The sequence below is a fragment of the Macaca mulatta genome, chromosome 2, assembly GCF_049350105.2.
Source record: "Macaca mulatta isolate MMU2019108-1 chromosome 2, T2T-MMU8v2.0, whole genome shotgun sequence".
NCBI lineage: Eukaryota > Metazoa > Chordata > Mammalia > Primates > Cercopithecidae > Macaca > Macaca mulatta.
The window spans coordinates 141,076,572-141,097,795 of NC_133407.1; the positions used below are offsets into that span (position 1 = coordinate 141,076,572).

The 21,224-nt window shown below is 36.4% G+C and overlaps 1 protein-coding gene across 2 annotated transcripts in view; it reads left to right on the forward strand.

Moving 5' to 3' along the window:
* The window catches only part of CNTN4 (contactin 4), a 975,901-nt gene that overhangs the window by 238,951 nt on the left and 715,726 nt on the right, over positions 1-21,224 (forward strand). Inside the window, exons 2-3 of one of the 2 annotated variants that reach the window (XM_028844377.2) lie at positions 6,602-6,657; positions 18,292-18,364. The gene's annotated coding sequence lies outside the window, so the exon portion shown is untranslated. The remainder of the gene's footprint in view (positions 1-6,601; positions 6,658-18,291; positions 18,365-21,224) is intronic. The other variant, XM_028844378.2, reaches the window with a different exon arrangement.

Consider the following 21,224-nt stretch of genomic DNA (forward strand, 5'->3'; position numbering starts at 1 on the left):
GTTTGAGATGTATTCTTTTCTCATTTTAAGGTTTATGTAAGTAATCTCTCCAAATAATTCTTAATAGCTGACAGATAAAGAGTCTTTTATATTTACAGGATGCTTTCAACTCAGTCTTTAATTTCCCCAGTAACTCTGAGAAGAGTTTTTATTCACCCATTTGTTGATTAGAAACAGAGACTTAAGAAGAGTAACTTCTGTCTATTGTGAGTTAGGGAGTTCAGAAAATACCACTGTTCTGAGTAATATTAGGTGAGAAGAGTTTTCTTGCTGATTAAAATCCTCAAGTAAAGCTCTTATATATAAGACTTTTTCCTATCCTCGAGAGCAGTGTCAAAGGCTTCTGCCTGTTTCTTTCTCCTCATCTCCAAATTCTAAACCATGTACTGCAGTTTCCTATGTTGATGTCACTGGTTGTTCACCCTGGGACGTCCTATAGACTGGAGCATCTGTCTCTATCCTCTCCAATGAGCTGCCCTGATTATGTTACATCAAGACAACTTGTGAAGCTCAGCATCTCAAGTTTCTGGCCTTACAACTGATAAGCAGCATAAGCCATTCCCACTGCTGTTCTCAATCACCTCCCTGTCTTAAATAGATTCATAGATCCCTAGACTCTTAAGTGTCTTCCAGACCTGTTTATCTTGTAGTCAAGACCCGGAAATTAGACTTCCAGAAAAAAAAGCTCTTCAAGGCAGATTCTTCAAGGTGATGGTGCCTGTGTCACTTTGATAGGAAACCTCCTACACTGTGTAATACTGTCATCTCAAGGAGAGCCACTGTTCATTAGCTTAAATTGTCAGCTTTATGGTTCAGTGAAAAAAATATACATTTCCCTACGGTAATGACTTTTTTCTCACTTTGTGAGAGCTGTAGGGACCCTTGTTATCAAGAGATAATCATATTCTAGTGGTGCTACTTATTGTGCCCAATGAAAGTCCCAAGGATGTGATTATCTCTTAATAACTCTAAAGCCTGTTATACATCATCTTGTATTTTGTTTATTTTGAGTGTGTGGTGGGGAGCCCATGAGTGATCTCTGTGGTTGATAGTATTTGTTGTGAAATGATAAAAGAATCAAATGACCATTTGTTTGCTTGTAGCTAGACAGCATGATTAGAAATGCATCCCAATTCCGATTGAAAAATGCATTTAAATGTAATCTCTTGCTTAGTATTAGTTTAATAACCCTGATGTTAATACTAAATTATATCAAGCAAAGCTAATGGAAATTCTGAAAATAAACATGGATAATTTAATATCTACGTGACCTTTACCTCCTACAGAAAATTCAGGTTGGGTTTTAACAACCAGTGAAGGAAGTAGACACCCATGAGAAATACCTGCTGATTCTGTAATGGAAAATGCCATCAGTAAGTTAAGCAAAATAGGAGAGATATAAGGAAAAGCCTATTAAATATAATGGCCTTTTAGAATATGGACAGTTGTTAAATGCTAACTCTTACCTCTCACTTTATGCTATCCTTTGATGTTCAAATAATGTTAATAATAACAGGTATCATTAGTTGAATACCTGCTATAGACTGGATTTGTTTTGTATCATTTTATTTGTTATTATGATTATTATTATTGAGATGGAGTCTCACTCGGTCACCCAGGGTGGAGTGCAGTGGCAGGATCTTGGTTCACTGCAACCTCTGCCTCCCAGGTTCAAGCAATTCTCCTGCCTCAGCCTCCTATGTAGCTGGGATTACAGGTGTGTGCCACCACATATAGCTAATTTTTTGTATTTTTAGTAGGGACAGGGTTTCATCATGTTGGCCAGACTGGTCTTGAACTTCTGACCTCAAGTGATCTGCCCCCTTCGGCCTCCCAAACTGCTAGGATTACAGGTGTGAGCCACGGCAGCTGGCCCATTTTATCTTTAGAAGAACCTTTCAAGGTAGATAATTTTGGCCGTGTTTTACAGATGATAAAAACAGACTATAAGAGGTTACATAACTTGGTTGAGTTCATGCAGCAAATAAGTGGTAAAACTTAGACTCAAATATGCCTTTAGAACCTATATTTTATCCACTGATTATTTAAAGGCATAATGTACAGAGTGACTAAGCACAATTATAGGAGACTTGTAATCAATGGTGATCATATGCACATTTATTGTTAGGCGAATCCAGGTGTGACTCTAATGGGCAAAGTACAGAGATCACTCTTGCGTCCCTCCTAATCTTACATGCTATGTCTGTGAGAACTGAAAGCTTTAGAGATGCCGCATCTGGGTTTGAACATGTTCATTAGAATTATTTTCATGGTCTTACCTGTCGCTTGGGAAGGGTTGTTTTTGTTCTTAATAAATAACCGACACACCTTTTGGTTTTGAGTTATTTGGAAAGGGTCTAGATGAGGGCTGTTTGTTCCCTAGGGTAAAATCATCCTTTTTGACCTAGGCCTTGCCAGCTGCTGCATCTATTTGCTATTAGCTGCGAAACTCTGCAGTCATTCATGGATTTCTGGTTCCTTTGTTGTAAAATTGCGAGTACATTTATGTTGACAACAGCTGATTTGTTCAAAGATTGGACCCAATCTTTCTGGGCAGAGGGAGATTCATCTATTTATTCACTTGGTTGTGTATTAATTTCCTGCCTATTTTCACATGTGATTTTATTTAGTTTATAATAAAAACTTTAACTTAGGATAGGTACAAGTTATGGATTGAACATGGAAAGTTTAGTGAATTTTTCATGATTAAAAAAATTATAATGTTACTTAGCATTTACTGTTTGCATAGTATGAACTGGGCACTGTTCTCATGGATTACATCAGTCTTGCCTCAAAACAACAGCTAAAGGTAGGAATACAATTATTAGGCTCATTTTATTCGAAAGGAAGCTGAGCTTAAGGAAGGTGGGTAAAATGAAAGGTCTTGCCTTGTGTTCGCCTCTAGGGAGAGACTATTAGCCAATCAAGTGCAATAGATTCAGTATCTCTCCCCCTGTAAAGCAGCACAAAAGTGGCCAAGAAAAAAAATCCTGTGTGTTTTTTTTTTTTTTTTAACCTTCTTTCAAGGTGTGAAATTGGATATCTATCTGCTTGAATCATCTCTGTTCATGCTGGCTAATCTGAGATGGGAAGTTTTAACTATGTCTACTTTTTCCCCTAACAAGAATATGACAACTCAACATTTTTCCAGTGAGGTGTGAATAAATAATTCCTGCTTATATAATCGGCAACCTCTCAGCATTAACTGAGGCATCATTAGATACTTCCTTTTAAGATCAGTTATGAAAACCCACTGTGAAAGTGGAACTTATTTTGGCATAACCCTTAGTTTATATTAACTAAGACTGTAAGTTGGATCTATTCACTCATTAAGCATACATTAAGCACCTGTTTTAGCCCAGGCTGTACTAGCCTCTACGCCTTCAAATGGAAGAATGAGACAACACAGGTACATACTTTCCCACAGTAAAAGTTATGTGTGTTTTGGGGTGAATGGAACAGCGATAAACATTTCGTGATGAGTGTTACGCTAAAAACATGTGCTGAATGTAACTGGAGCACAAGATCCATTATGGTCCTGAAAGGTTATGGTTTTATTAAAAGGATTATTCCAAAAGTAATATTCTCTTACTGTTCTACATACATTTTGATGACGTTTGTTGTTTGTTTGGGTGAGGGAGGTGGCAAAGTAGAGTAGTAATTTTATTTTGACAGCAAATCCCGGGAGGTCAGGAACCTTGGTCTGTTTCTTTTCTCCTAGTAAATACTTTTTGAATAAAAAAATTAATGTCAATGTAAAAGCTATTGGTCTATGATAGTAAAGGAACAGTTGATTATGATTCATATTCATGAGCCAGGAATTTTTATATATGGAAATTTCCTTACAAATTTGTAAGTTGTTAGCATAGCAGGGTGGTTTGTGACTTATTTCTATTAATTGCTCACTTATTTGTCTCCCTTATTTCTATAGGCACAAAGCAAGGACTTTGTATTACAGAAAACTTAGCTTCAGTGGGCTTATGATTTCTCAACTAGTAACCATTTAGTTGTAATATACAGAAACTTAAACTAGCTCACATAATAAGGATTGTTGAAACCATATGCCAGGAGAAATGATAGCCATCTAAGCACAAAAAAAAATTATAGGTAAAACCTAACCTCATGGGGACTTGACTTAGGACGTCAGGAAATGTGGCTGCCCCTCAACTTTTACCCTATTTTCAATTCTTCATTTCTCATGTGGATCAGGCGTAAGGATGTATGTAATCTTAACTCTGGTTTTCTCTAAAGTCTTATTTTTTCTGGTTCTCTCAAGACTGGCTTCTTTAACAATAATTCCAACTTTACATGCCTCAAACTCTCAAGTGTTGCAATTCAAAATCTCTGAGAGAGCATCTTGTTGACTTAATATGGGTCAAGTGTTAATTGATGGATCAATAGCTGTAGCCTATTAGGTTGAATCACATAGACCATAGGGCTGTTCTTTTCAGGAGCACCAGGTGGGATGCATTCTTTACGAAGGAGATATCGTTTCAGAGGCCTTCTTGGGGTCAGTCCCATATATTCCTCCTCACTCTTCTTACCTTTCCATCCTGCTTTCTATTCTCTTTGACATTGCTCTTTGCTCCGTCGTAGCTAACTGACCTGATAAATGCATTCATGATATGTTAACTCACCCAACAGATAAGTTCTTTTGGCCAGGATTCCCTCTGGATGCAATTTAAAAAATCAAAGGAGTGAATTTAATAATGTTTTCTATAATGGGCAAGTATTTGGGAGCATATGGTTTCTTCTGGTGATGATAGTGCTTTCTGTGTGTACAGTCGCCATTCATGAGACTATCCATAATGTATGAGAATCTCTCGCCAATGTTACTACTACTAGTGGATACTGTATCTAGTGGCTAAACTGAATAGCTCGTCTGCACTATGTAACTTAATTATTAATTTGAGGATTGAAATAATTCTTTGAGGATGAATACTGTTATTGTCCCCACTTTAAAAGTAGAACTGAGGATTATATCAATTAAAGAATTGCTCAAGATCACATGATTAGTAAAAAAATTGAACCAATATCCCATCCCAAGAAATTTATCCCAGAGCTTATGCTCTCAAATAAGAGGAACATAATTATTTTAATGAATAAAGTTATAACTTAAATTTTCGTTTCAAGTATTATTCCACTGGACAGGGTAAACGTAATCTCCACCTTCTTTCTGTGAAGAGGAAAAAATATATATGACACATTTTTAGTAATATTGGAAAAAATGAAAAAATTGACAAATGTCTGTAGGATTATTACAATTTTAATTGTTATTGATAGGTGGGCTGGAGTTGCAAATGATGCCAATAGCTGTAAATAGAGCTTTAGTTTTACATCAGTTGCTGTCCTTAATGTAAGAAAGATATGTGTTTAGATACATACTAAACTTTTGTAGCCAGCTCATATATATACAGCTGGTAACTGACCATATTAAAACCAAACAGATGGTGATGTATTTGTGATTCAGAATTAATGTGAATATATAATTTTTCATAATCCATAGGAAACATTTTCTTACACACGTCATCATTTATGGAATTTTACTTGTTTTAGGGGTATATGAGAAAGTTCAGGGATAATTTTATATTTCTGAATATATTAGCAATATGAAGAATATCTGTTTAGTCCCTACCTTCTGGTTGTTATTGATATTATCCTGAGAGTAAAGATAGTCAGGTATTTAATATAAAGGTGAATTATTTTGCAATTCAGCCAGAGAAGGCATACACTTAATAAAAGATGATGTATTTATGGCTAATCAAGAAAATATAATATTTTTATCCCAATCAATTATGGTATATTTAAGAATAAGCCAGAGTAGAATTGTACGATTAAAGATATTTCTGATTAGCTAATCTATATTATATATATCTACATAAAATTGGATTTTCAGTTATTAAAACTACAAGACAGTTATTTTACAAAGAAGTGATCTACAGCAGAAACTTGGTTAGAGGATACACATATGAATAAACATGAAAATATAAATATATACTTTTATTCTAGGTAAAAGTAAGTGTGTGTGTATATATATATAATTTTTTAGGGAAAATAATAGTTCTTCAGGAAAAATTCTGAGACAAAAATTATTTCACAATTAAAGTTTAAGTTGGTAGCTTTAAGAGAGTGTACAATTTACGTGAAGAGTGTTTGTTTTTGTTAGGTACCCTCATTTTATGTATTCATATACCTAACAAAAATTATAAGACATCTCCATTTATTGCTCAATTTTTATTATTTTAAAATCCTTTTAATGTACCCTCTTAAGAAATTGTCTCTTTTATGGAGTCTGAATGCCATAAAATATTGCAGGCTTCTAGGGCCATCATACTAGCAAGGGAAAGATAGAGTGGTGATGGTTTTTCAAAAGTCACTCAGCTCATAGGAGGCAAGGCGGAGAATGGATCCTGGATCCTAATCTACACAATTCTATTAAGCTGGAAATCCATACCAAATGTATTTAATTTTTACTTCCTCCTAATCCAATATAATTTAGTTTTAGAAAGGGAAGATTACAGGTAAGCATCTCCTACCCATAAGCCGATCTATACTTGGAAAAAAACATATTTATTTGTGTATTTTTCTCTTTTTATTCTAGAAATCACTGACATAGAGTAACTCCACAGCATGTGTCTCCAAGAGTTTCCCTAAAAGGTAAGCTTCCCACAAGGGAAGATTTTCCTTATGTGCACCTTGATTAGCATCCTTAGTTTCTATGGAAACATTGAAAACCTTCCCTTACAGAGTGATAGCATGAGATTGTTTTTGATGTTTTTATGAATGTTGAAATTAATGAAAGTAGTGAAGTTACATAAATTAAAGCCTGAAACTAAGAAATAGAGACTATTTCCATTTCTCTCTGGAGAAGATACTTGAGGTAGGTTTTCTGTACTTTAGATTAATTTGGTAATTCAAGAATGTTTGAATTTGTAATCATAGAAAGTGTATTGGGAGTAAAGTAAAGGTTGTTGCATTTTTGTCAAATGGTTTTATAGGAGAAGATGTTTTAGCAGTCAAACCAACACAAGTATTAAGTTAATGCAGTCCTATAAATACTCAGGTCTTGAAGCTTTCGAAGGGATAAAACATGAGAAATGTAACTCATTGTCTACAATGTATGCAATTTTTTTCTATAGATCTAAAACAGTAAAATGGATATGTTTTACTTTCCTGACGCTGATCTAATAAAGTAATTGGTGGCTTAAAACAATGGAAATGTATTCTCTCACAGTTGTGGAATCTATAAGTTTGAAATGAAACTGTCGGCAGGAACATGCTCTCTTGAAGGCTCTTAAGGAGGAATTTTCTTTCCTTCCTCTAGCTTCTGGTGGTTGCTGGCAATTTTTGGTGTTCCTTGGCTTTTAGATGCATCACTCAAATCTCTGCCTCTATCTTCAATTCATGTGGTTGTCTCCCCTATGTGTGTCCAAATATTCTTCTTCTTAGGAAGATACCAGTCATTGAATTAGGGACCATGCTAATCCAATATGATCACATCTTAACTTGATTTTTATCTGTAAAGACCCTTTTTAAAAAGTCACATTCACAGATTTTGGAGATTAGGGTTTCAACAGATCTTTTAGGGGCATCTAATTCACTCATAACAGTATCCCTTAACAGAGAGTCTAGTGACATTAAAGTTAATTATTGTTAACAAGGTGTTTATGGGAAAAAAAATCATAACATGGGGTGGAAGAAGGTGTCATTCCATTGGTATACATAAAATGCTGTTTATTTTACTGATACAATAATTTTCTTTTGGTGGCCAACTTTTCTCCCAAGCAAGATAAAAATTAAATATTCAGTACAGGGTTTGATAACATTGGGTAAAATATTAGTGTATAATTCTGATTCTCAGATTTTTAACACCCTCAATTAAAAAAAAAATAGTAAGCCTGGACAACAGTGAGACCCTGTCTCTATGAAAAATAGAAAAATGTATCTGGATATGGTAGTGCATGCCTGTAGTCCTACTGCTGGGGAGGCTGAAGCGAGGGGATCGCTTGGGCCTGGGAGGTCAAGACTGCAATGAGTTCTTATTGCACCACTGCACTGTAGCCTGGGTGACAGAGCAAGACCTTGTCATAAATAAATAAAAAATATATATACACAGACATATATAAAATACATATTTATGACATATATGACATATATTTATATATTTTTATATATATAAAAATACATGTCATAAATATATATATGTATTATACACACACACACACATATATATATAAAGAGAGTGTGTCAGAAGTTTATTTCACTTGATTCCTCAGATCTTTTTCATAAGCTAAGGTTGAGTAAGGTATTTTTTAAACAATTTGCTATTGTTCTGTAACAAACCATCCCAAAACTCAGTGGCTAAAAATAATAACTGTTTATTATTTCCTATGAGTCTGTGGGATCAGCTGCTTGAGTCTTCTTATCTGGAACAGACTCTGCAGTATTGACTGGGTATGTTCCTAGGTCTGAGTGCAGCTCTCAGGTCAGTGCAAGCTGTTCCACGAGGTCCCTGTCCTCCAGCAGAAACCAGGTTTCTCAAGGCAGCAACATTATTCCAAGACATTCTGAGTGTCCTCAAGCTTGTTTAGTTGTGCTGTATTTTCCCTTGCTTTTACTTATTCTGTTCTTTCTCCTTGGAATATTCTGGGTTTTTTTTTCCATCTTTGATCAACTCTTTTTATTGCACTTGAAAATTTATTTTCTTTATGGAGACTTCTCTGGTTTCTTTTTATCCTATTCATTCATATATCTTTGTGTAGCTGAAGATATTGAACTCAAATGCCTGTTAGGGTGAGGTTTCCCTCTTGTGCCAACATCATTGTAAACAATATGATAATCACATTGTCCTGTAATTGCTAGCTTAATTATCTTACCTTCCCACTTTGGACTTCTGAAGCCAGGGATTGCATCTTCTTCTTCTTCATGGTATTCCAAGAACCTAGCAGTGCATGCACAGAGGATGTCTTCCATAACTACCCATGGAAAGAAGGAAAGATTTAATGACATCTTCCCTATTCTAAATCCTCTCTTAAAATATAAGTTGGTGAACCTTTCCAGAGTTTGGACTGAAAGGCAGGAGGTAGGTTCCTTCCCATTCTGATGATGCCCCTTGGGCTCTACTCAGAGAGGGCCCAGGCACCCTCTGGTGCTGCCCTGGCCTTTCTTCCTCTACTACAGATTGTAAAAATTGTAGTCTGTGGGACAGAATATCCCCAAAACAGTTAATTTGGTTTACATATTAGCTCTTTTTAACATAGTAATTTCAAAAATAAAAATGAAGTTTAACTTGTTGCCAGCACTTAAAAATTCAGAGATTTTACATAAAATGATGTTTTAAATTCTCTTAAAAGAAATCATAATAACTTTCTATCCTGGACAGTGCATTTCCAGAGGACAAAGAGGGCTTAGCTGAACAGTAGCAGCCTTCCAATGCCCTCTCCGGTTTGTCACACCATGCCATTTGTTATCTATCTAGCCCCAGTAGGCGTTTGAATTCAATATCCTTAGCTACCCAAAGATACAGGGATTGATGCAATGTGGAGGCTTAGCTTTGCTTCTAAATGTCTGAACAAGGAAGTGTCAATGGCTGAATGGGCCATCTAGTTCTTCTTATTATATATCCATCAACTAAGTAGAAATAATTTTGGCTTTGTTTTCAAAGCTCTGTGCTTGAATCCCTGCATCTAATATTTGAACAGATAACTTAACCTCTCTGACCCTCTTTTTTTACCCATCTGTAAAAAGGAGACTGTGATATTCTTCATAGGCTTGGGTCATGTTAGGTTACTTTATTAATGCCAGAAAATATAGTCTAACCTGCACACATAGGGAAAATAGAAGAAGATAGTTACATTCTTCTTTTTCTGAATTGGTACAAATAATTTTCATCTTTTGTTAAGGTACATTATCAATTAAAATACACTAGCAAAATGAAGTACTGATATATGCAACAACTGGGATAAACCTTGAAAATATTATAAATAAAAGAAGCATGACACCAAAGGTCATATATTATGTGATTCCATGTTGATATGATTTGGCTGTGTCCCCACCCAAATCTCATCATGTAGTTCTCATAATCCCCACCTGTCATGGGAGGGACCCGGTGGGAGGTAAATGGATCAAGGGGGCAGAGACCCTCATGCTGTTCTTGTAATAGTGACTGAGTTCATATGAGATCTGATAGTTTTAGAAGGGTCTTTCCCCCTACTTCACTCTCATTTTTCTTCCTGCTGCCATGTGAAGAAGGATGTGTTGGCTTCCCCTTCCACCATGATTTTAAGTTTCCCGAGGCCTCCCCAGTCATGCTGAAGTGTGAGTCAATTAAACCTCTTTCCTTTATAAATCAGTCTCAGGTATGTCTATTTTAGCAGCATGAGAATGGACTAATATACATGTATAGGAAATACCTAGAATAGGCAAAACTATGGAGACAGAAAGTAGATTAATAGTTTCCAGAAACTAAGGAGAGATGCAAGTGGGGGAGTGACTGACTACTAATGGTCACAGGATTTATTTTGGGAGGTGATGAAAATGTTTTGGAATTAGGGAGTAGTGATGGCTGCAGAACCTTGTGAATACACTAAAAACCACTGAATTGTGCAGTGAATGGTGAATTTTATGCATCTCAATAAAGTAATAGATAAGGAAATATGTTTTAGGAAAACAAAATTTCATCTTCAGCTGAGGCAGAAGAATAGGATCTGGAGGCAGGGTAAACCTAAGGGCAATTTGCACTGACTTCCTAGAACTGAATCCAAAGGAAACCTCACCTCCCACAACCAGTTAACAAAAGGATTAGAGACTATTCCCTTTGCACTGCATTGCCCATGAAAAATGGAAAGTACTTCTGATTGATCCCCTCCTCCTGCAACCAGTCACACTGGTCAAGGGCCAAGTCTTCACGTGTAATAACTTTGTAACTTCACTTCAGCCTCTAATTGGCCCCCTCCTGCAACCAATCAGACATTTGCATAAGGTGTAACTTTGTAACTTCGCTTCAGTCTCTGATTGGTCACTCTCTGCAACCAGTCAGACTGGTCATGGGTCACTCCTTCATTTACATAGTGTGTAACCATGGGAAACATGTGTAACAATGGGAAACCTCTAGAGGGTAAACCCCAGAAAATTCTGTAACCAGTGCTCTTCAGCTACTTGCTCAAGATTGCTCTCAATATGTGGAGTACACTTTAATTTCAATAAATCTGTGCTTTCATTGCTTCATTCTTTTGTGGCTTTGTTTGTGTGTTTTGTCCAATCCTTTGTTCAAAATGCCAAGAACCTAGACAATTCATAGTCAAGACCCTCCACTGGTAACGTACCTATGGTGACATTCTCAGTCTTTTTTGCATTGCTATAAAGGAATACTTGAGGCTGGGCTGTTTATAAGGGAAGAGGTTTATTTGGTTCATGGTTCTTCCGGCTGTACAAGAAGCATGGCACCAGCAACTGCTGGTAAAAGGAAACTTCCAATTACGACAGAGGGAAAAGGGGCAGCAGGCATGCCACAAGGTCAGAGAGGGAGCAACAGAGAGAAGAGAGAGGCCAATCTCTTTTAAACAAATAGCTCTTGCATGAACTAATACAGCAGGAATTTACTCATTACCCATGGAAAGGCACTGAGTCATTCATGAACAGTCTTCCTCCATGGCCCAAACACCTCCCACTAGGCCCCACCTCCAATCTAGGTGTCAGATTTCAAGATGACATTTGGGATTGACAGACATCCAAACTGTATCAACGATATAACAAAATAAGCAGATTGTCATTCAAATCCATGCACACTGCCCGCCTGAGAGTCCTGTCCGACCTGACTGCCAAGGGCAAAGGCCAGGTCAAATTTTTTTTTTTTTTAGATGGAGTCTAGCTCTTTTGCCTAGGCTGGAGTGCAGGGGCGTGATCTCGGCTTACAGCAACCTCTGCCTCCTGGGTTCAAGTGATTCTCCTGCCCCAGCCTCCTGAATAGCTGGGATTACAGGTGCCTGCCACCACGCCCAGCTAATTTTTGTATTTTTAGTAGAGATGGGGTTTCACTGTGTTGACCAGGCTGCTCTCAAACTCCTGAACTCATGATCTGCCCACCTCAGCATCCCAAAGTGTTGGGATTACAAGCATGAGCCGCGGTGCCTGGCCCAAGTCAAATTTTTAAATGTCAGGATTCATAGTTTCATGCTGAGATTCTGAATAATGGGGTCAGACAGGAATGAGTTTGTATTCTAAATATTTCACTGAATACCTCTCTCTTATTTCTCAAAATGTGAAATAAGGGTACTGATTAGCCCTTTTGTTAGCTTAGGAAAAATAAATGTCATGAACCTGTTGTGGTGCCAGTTAGGAAATAGACCCTCCATAATTGATACTTTTGTAATTAGTATTATTTGGTTGTAAATATTAGGCTATCACATTAGATTTTTGGCAGCTCAACTGTTCCAGGGTTGGCTTTTCTCTTTCTGGCATCTTAGCCAGAAAGAAAATAATGGCTAGAATTTCTGTTAGCACTTAATTAATTTAATCAGCCCCCGAGGGACTTTTGATGTAACAGGGAAATAGGTGACAGAGAAACATGAGTTTTATTCTTTCTATGTTCTCTTGGTAGTTGACAGAGACTTCCCTAGCAGAGGTAACATTACCTGTGCTGAGAGAAGAGTATTAACATACTGTAAGTGAGATGTTAGAACTAAGAGAACACATCCCTGTGGCCTTATATTAGAATGTTTCATGCATATGCTTCTGAATACAATTTAAGCTGCTGCCAATAAGAAAATAAGCACTGCCTGAAAATGTGATTCGATTGTCCATCATTATTATTATTTATGATTTTTTTATCCTTTCAGTCACATTTTAGAGATTCTTTTTAAAAAACCTTTGTTTTTAGAAATTGAAATGAAAATTATAATTGGAAATATAAAGGATAATTGTGTTATTCTGTGAAGTATTTTATAAGCTGTAATGTTAAGCAGAAATTTTTAATCTTAATTATGAAAAGAGTATGTATATGAATTGCTCCATTTGATCCAAGTGATGCTAATGCTTTTCCTTATGGTTAATGGAAAGGATTATGCTATGTTGAATAGCTAGAATATCAGGAGCATGAGTGTCATTTGTTCTCCCAAAAACTATTTTTTGGGAGGCTAAGTAGGTGCCAGAACATGTATTAGGACCAGGTGATATGGTGCCAAATAATATATGTAAATCCCCTGGAATTTTGAGTTTGCTATCTAATAGGGGGACCAATAACATACAAGTAGAAAAAATACATATTGTGCTAAGTACTGTAAAGGAAAGGAAGAGAATATTATGATCGGGAAGCAGAGGTTATAGTTCTGCACCACAACTAATTTATTGTGTGACCCTCTCATAGGCTACTTATCATGAATGGGCACCGAGTTTCTATTAATTTGACGAATTAATCCTTGGGCCATTATGGCATGATCCTGTTTTTATTCCTGGTAATGCTTGTTGACAAAATATTACTTCATTTAAATTAAATATGCCTGAGATTTCCCTTCTAATTTGTTTCCAGCCTTTATGTGTAATTTTAGGTGTTTCTCCTTTCAGCAGCGTGTAGTTGGATTTTTTTTCAGTGTGAATTCTCCCCCTTTTTTTTTACTAAGGGAGCTGAATTTTTTTGCACTTATTTTGATTCCTGAAATATTGTTAACATTCTTTCCATCACCTTATTTTTGTATCAGGTTGTTTCTAAATGTTTCTCCACCTTCTACTAAATTAACTGATTTTCTTAATTCCGTTATTTCTTATTATTATTTCGGATTTTTCACTGTTTCCATTTTTAGTGTGCTCCACCAAATTTTAACCTTAGCAAAGTCAAATTTAATAATATTCCCAAATAAGATCTAAAATTCTTTAACTCAGATTGTATCACTCAAAGTTCCAAGTTGTTCTTCTATGCATATTATTTTAGTTCAACTTTTTCTTCCTCTTAGTAATTATTATTATATTTAATACAGTCAACGCTTAACTTACATAGGTTTTCTTATATATTGACCCGTTTATTTCTCATCACTGCTTCCAGCATCTCACTTCCTTTGAGTGTTAAGTTTCTTTTGTCAAGGTACCCATTAAATTTTTAGTAGCTTCTGTTAATGGTAAGTTCTTTAATTTTTGTGTATTATTAAGTATTATTCTTTTGCTGTTATTTTTGAATAATGTTAAGCTAGGATTGTAATTCTTAGTTGATGGTATTTTCCCTCTCAATACCATAAATATATTGTTCCATTGTTTTCTATCCTTTATTACTACAGATAATGAAATCTGCTGTTAGTCAAATTGATATTCTTATGTATGTGATCTTTTTTCTCTGTTTACTTTTAAGATATTTCTTACATTTGGAGTTCTGCAGTTCCACAATGATATGTCCAAGTATGCATTTATGTTTAGTTCTTCTCTTATGCTATTCTGTTTTTCAACCTCAGGACACACTTCTTTTTTCCAGTTGTGGAAAATTCTCATTTATTATTTATGTGAATATTGGTATTTCTAAGATTATTTTTGTTGTCTCTTTTCTGCATTCTTAAACATATTTCGGTCTGTTTCTTTCTCCTATTCATAACTCCTAGCTACCCTTTCACTTTTTTCTTTGTCTTCATTTTGCATTATAAGAAAATCCCTCTAGATTCCTTCAGTTTTTAAATATGTTGTTCATCATCTATTCTGCTACTTAACTTTTATATCATTAGGATGCCTTGTTCACGCTGCGTTAGCAAACAGCCCCAAGTGTCATGGATTAAAACAAGAAAAGTTTATTTCTCTTTCATGCAACTTTCTCAATGAAAGTTAACAGGGGACCTCTGTGTTGATGGAGGCACCATCTGGGAATGCGAAGGCAAAATAAAGAGAACCTGTGGAATCATAAACTGGCTCAGAAAGCTTCCTCCCAGAATTGACACATATCATTTTTCCTCATATTCCACCAGCAAAAGAAGCCAATAGATGACTCCAAAGACTGTAAGGAAATACAACCTTTTCTTTTCTTTTTTTTTTTTTGAGAGAGTCTCGCTCTTTCGCCCGGGCTAGAGTGCAGTGGCACAATCTCGGCTCACTGCAACCTCTGCCTCCTAGGTTCAAGTGATTCTCCTGCCTCAGCCTTCCAAGTAACTGGGATTACAGGTGCCCACCATCACATCCAGCTAATTTTTGTATTTCTGGTGGAGACAGGGTTTCACTGTGTTGGCCAGGCTGGTCTCGAACTCCTGACCTCAGGTGAGCTGCCCACCTGGGCCTCCCAAAGTGCTGGGATTACAAGCGTGAGCCACCATGCCCGGCCAGGAAATAACAATCTTAATATGCACCTGGAAACAAAGGAGAACTATAATATTTATGAAAAGTACTGCATGGCTACTCCAAATGTTCTTTTATATATATATATATTTCAATTTCTGGTTTTAATTTTTAGAAACTCTTTTTGGTTTATCTTTTTTTTTTTTTTAAGTCATGTTTTCTTGTTTTATCATGGATTCAATTCCTTTTTATTTGTAATTATTTTACATACTCGTAATTTCTTCTCAAAGTGCTGGGATTACAAGCGTGAACCACCATGCCCGGCCAGGAAATACAATCTTAATATGCACCTGGAAACAAAGGAGAACTGTAATATTTATGAAAAGCACTGCATGGCTATTACAAATGTTCATTTTTTTTTTTAAATTTCAATTTCTGGTTTTAATTTTTAGAAGCTGTTTTTGGTTTATCTTTTTTTTTTTAAGTCATGATTTCTTGCTTTATCATGAATTCAGTTCCTTTTTATTTGTAATTATTTTACATACTCTTAGTTTCTCCTCATGTTCATTAATCTTTTATTATTTTTAGTACTTACACTGTATGTTTCTTTTTACTGTGCCAACTGAAGTTTTTCATGTTAGGTTTTTTTCTTCCACATATAGTTTGTAATTTTATATTTTGAGCCCACCTTATTTAAATATTTCCTTCCTTTGGGAATGCTGTGAACTCTGTTGTGACAGCATTCCCCAAGAGTGGTTCTGCTTGTGCTTTTTTTTGAGTCTTTAGGATATAAAAGGTAACATATCAGTTTTTGTTAACTTTGTGCATTTTATAAGTACAGTAAATTAGATCATATACTTACACTTGGCCCAGGCATGAGGTTTTTATTTCTTACAGGGGTCACATCGAGTCCAAAGACAACAGAATTCCTTATTTCTTGTTGAGGCCATTTGCATCATTTTTCTAGCTTCTTTCCATGGATTTAGGGAATCTGTGTTTTATATAGGGACTTTAGATTAATCTCCCTGTGCTTGGAAGATTATGTCTCCTGTCCCTTCTATACCTTTATAGAAGGTATAGAATTGATGGCTATTTAGTGAGCCATCAATACCCTGGCTCACCAGCCCTCAGTTCTGTAGTGAGAACCACCCTGTCCCTGAACCACCACCACATTCACTAAAACTTATTGCAGAGTCTTCAGTTCCTCTGTTTCTTAATAAGACCTTCAGCATTCCATTTCCTTTCCTTAAATTTGATAGATTTTTAAAAATTGTTTTACTTATATTATATTCATTATTTTTCTGTGCCTTTAGGTGGTCGGTCATTGGTCTATATTAGCTGGGTTCATTATGTTTTCAAAACTGGAAGTTTCTAACATCAGCTTCCTAGCCTATAAAAAAAAATTCAAATTACATTATCCACAATGCTCTTCTAACCCTATGACTCATATCTCAATATGAACTAATAGGAAGAAAAACAAGAATACCAGGTCTCTTGTCGTCTTTCCATTTTGATATTAATCAGTTGTGTCTTGTTAGACAAATCATTAAACTTTCTTGGGCTCAAGCGTCCCCATCTATAAAATAAGAAGTTGAAACTATATGCCTTAGATAAATGCATTCTCTTCTCCAAGCTAAGCGAGTTTAAATATGACAAGCTTTTAGGAAAGATACAACTTTGTATCCAGTACTGTAATATTTGATTCTTTAATTATTTCCAGCTGAAATCTTTTAAAATTTACATTATTGCAGTAAATGTTTTACCCCAACTGGTTTGGTTTGCAATATTTTATATGTACCTGTATGTAAAGAACCATCATATCTTACTATACCTAGAAATGAATGCAATTATGTTTGTCATTTTAAGAGTCTCAAGAGTTAGTATTAACAAAGTGCTTGTTGACATATTTTTTTTCTTCAAATGGCCTTCTGAAGTCAACCTGCACTACTGCCTTTTACATATAGAAAAAGAAATTAGGGTGCATTTTTAACCTTTTCATGTTTAAACTAAGACACATAGTAGCTTGTCAAAATTGCAAAACAGTCTTTGGAACATTTAGTACAAAATAACCCTTCTAATTGCACGTGATATGAAGGACTGTAAACTTCATAAATCACCCAGAAGAACACAGTGTAATTCCCTTTGGTGTATCCTCTTTAAAAGTGGTCACAGAATCAGACTGCATGATTTGAGCATCACAGTCAAAGATATACTAACAGATATTACCCAGGTTGCCAATGAATTGCTGTCAGTTCATGTTTTATCCATGACAATTTTAAGGAAAATGTAAAAATGATACATTTGTTTGAACTTGTAGAGAAAATTTATTAAAAATCCAAGCTTGTAGAGAATGATGGACTATCTGCAGAATAGTAGCATAGCTATGATTTTGCAAACACATGGACTCGGATAATCTTACCCAGTGGAGACATACCAATGCAAAGTGGACTAAGATCTTGGAGTACTGATGGACCTATATATCACATTGAGAATGTTGAAACAACCTGAAACAAGCTAGAGAAATTGGAGAAGCTTAAACCTGAGGATTGGTGCCCTGAAATTGAAGAGAAACAACAGTCAACTTTACATGAACAGGATGAAATATCATACAACAGGATGATGTTAACATGTCTCTGAGCCTGTGAGGGACAAGGCATAGACTTAGAGCAATCCACCCTTGCCATTAAAATGTATTTTGAAGTGAGACAGGCACTTGTCTCAAAGGTCAAGGACTGAATGTGTCTTAGAGAAGTCATTGTGGTTGTTTTACCTTTTCATCCACCTTTGAAATAAAAGATTAGAGGTAAGATGTAATCCAACTAGATCCTTGCTAGGAGAATGAAATTTTAAAAGGAGAGCCATAGTCACAGCTGTCTTCAAAGTAGGTAGATGCCAAGTCTTAGGGAAGTACAGGATTAACCATGTTGGTAATGACAGAACCTAAGGTATCCCCAGCAGTGTTCTTTAAGAGTGTAAAAACCAAGGATTAGGAGAGCAGGTGATTGGACACAGCTGCTGAATAATCTTCTTAACCTCATCTTTACTCCGCAGGGAGAAAAATAACAGGAAAATAAAAACTTCCACCAAGTGGTTGATGGCAGTGAAATAAAAGGAGCATCAAAAGGTACACAAGGACAGATTTGTCTTGACGCTAATAATTCTGAACAAAAGGGCCAAGCAATTGCTGTAAAGTGCTCTGTACTAGTGTAAGATAAACACATAATAAGTATACTTAAATAAAGAATAGAGTAGAATTCTAGGAGTGGTTCTTTTTTCTTTTTTCCAGGCACTTCTAAAGCTGTTATTCACTGAGGGCCTAAATACCTTGTAATGTCTCTTCATTAAGTTTTTGTTCATGAAATAGCGAGAAATGAATAGCTCTCAATCAATATTTAATTGATGCTTATAAATTGAATTTAATCAGGAACTATCTAAATGTCTCACTAACCAACGAAAATTTAAGCAAGGCAAATGTAACAAAGGAAAATGGGGAGCAAAGCAGGCAAACGGTACCAGATTATGCATGAGTACGAGAGAGAAAACTTTAATGTTTGAAGCCATTTACTATATTCCTGGATTACTCTAGCAAAGCCTAAATAATTCTGATTAATGCAGCCTCCCAACACACGATATAGTCTGCAATGAAAATGGCCCAACATATATACTTTAATTTCTGTACAATGTACTTGTTCTGTACAATGTCCCTTGTTTTAGTGATTCTGTGTTAGTAAACGATCCTAGATTGAGTTTGCTTCAACCACATTGACTGCTGAAGCTCAAGTTCTGTTTATTGTATAATTGGAGAACTATATCATACAACTTCTGCCATCAATGTGAGATCATCTAATAGTCAAACTAGAAAGAGTAAACTCATAGAACACCATAAGTAAAATGTACCCCAGATAACATCCAGACCAAATCTCATTTTGTAGTGCAGGAAACTTAGGCGCAGAAATGCTTGGTTAAAAGTGGTACAGATTCACACAAAACCAAAGTCTTGATGTTCAGCATGCAGGAGAGAACATACTTTTCCAGTTTTTTTTCTCCCTCAAAGATGGGACAAGGGTGACCTTAATCGCACCAAAGAAGTGGATATTTAATTGTATTCGAAAGAAACAGAGAATGGAATTCTCATGCTTTGAAAACAGAAAGCAAATATGTATTATCTCACTTATTCCCCTTTATCTGAAGTAGATACATTCCCCCTGGAGTAGGAAAGAGTGTGATTTCTTCATGCTACACGGAATGGTGTAGAATTTAAAACTTACGAATTATTTCTGGAATTTTCCACTTAATATTTTTTGGAATGTGGCTGACTGCAGTAACAAACTCCAGAAAGCAAACCATAGGTAAGAGGGGACTACTGTTTATGAACTCTAAAAAACTGAACTCATAGAAGTAGTAAAATGATGGTTACTGAGGTTGAGGGTTGAAGGGGGGAGGGAATGCGGAGTTGTTCATCAAAAGGTACAAAGTTTCACGTATACACAAGAGGAATAGGTTTTGAGATCTATTGCGTAGCGAGGCGACTATAATCAATATTAATGTATATTTCAACATAAGAGTCAATTTTCAATGTCTAACCACAAAATAGAGGTGAGGTGATATGTTAATTAGCTCAGTTTAATCATTTCCGATTTTTACATATATCAAAATATCACATTTTACTTATAAGTGTATACAATTATGATTTATCAATTAAAATAATAAAAACAAACAAGCTGGGTGTGGTGGCTCATGCCTGTAATTCCAGCACTTTGGGAGGCTGAGGTGGACAGATCATGAGGTCAAGAGATCCAGACCATCCTGGTTGACACGGTGAAACCCCATCTCTACTAAAAATACAAAAACAAAATTAGCCAGGTGTGGTGGTGGGTGCCTGTAGTCCCAGCTACTTGCGACACTGAGGCAGTAGAATGGTGTGAATCCGGGAGTCAGAGCTTGCAGTGAGCTGAAATCGTGCCACTGCACTCCAGCCTGGGCGACAGCGCGAGACTCCATCTCAAAAAAACAAAAACAAAACAAAACATAAAGGAGTCCTCACTTCATGATAATAATGACAGCTTATATATTCAGAGCATATATTGTGTCTGGAATTAGTGGCTTCTTCGTCTTGCTGACTACAAGAATGAAGCTGCGGACCCTCGCGGTGAGTGTTACAGTTCATAAAGATGGTAGCCCGGAGTTTGTTCCTTTAGATGCTCAAATGTGTCGGCAGTTTCTTCCTTCTGGTGGGTTTGTGGTCTCACTGACTTCAGGAATGAGACTCTTGATCTCCTTGGTGAGTGTTACAGCTCTTAAAGATGGTGTGGACCCAAAGAGTGAGCAGCTTATTGTAAAGAGTGAAAGAACAAAGCTTGCACAGTGTGGAAAGGTACTGCGGTTGCCACTGACTGGCTTGGGCAGCCTGCTTTTATTCCCTTATCTGGCCCCACCCACATCCTGCTGATTGGTGTATTTTACAGAGAGCTGATAGGTCCATTTTACAGAGCGCTGATTGGACTGTTTTGACAGGGTGCTGATTGGTGCATTAAAGGTATGCTAGACACAGGTGCTGAACTAGACACAGAGTGCTGATTGGTGCATTTACAATCCTCTAGCTCGACATAAAGGTTCTCCAAGTCCTCACTAGATTAGCTAGACACTGAGCACTGATTGGTGCATTTACAAACCTTGAGCTATATACAGAGTGCTGATTGGTGCGTTTACAATCCTGTAGCTAGACAGAGTGCTAGACAGTAAAGTTCTCCAAGTCCCCACTAGGTTAGCTGGATATAGAGTACCAATTGGTCTATTTACAAACCTTGAGCTAGACACAGGGTGCTGATTGGTGTATTTACAATCCCTTAGCTAGACATAAAGGTTCTCCAAGTCCCCACTAGACCCAGGAGCCCAGCTGGTTTCACCTGGTGGATCCTGCAGCAGGGCTGCTGGTGGAGTTGCCTGCCATTCCCGTGCTGTGCACCTGTACTCCTCAGCCCCTG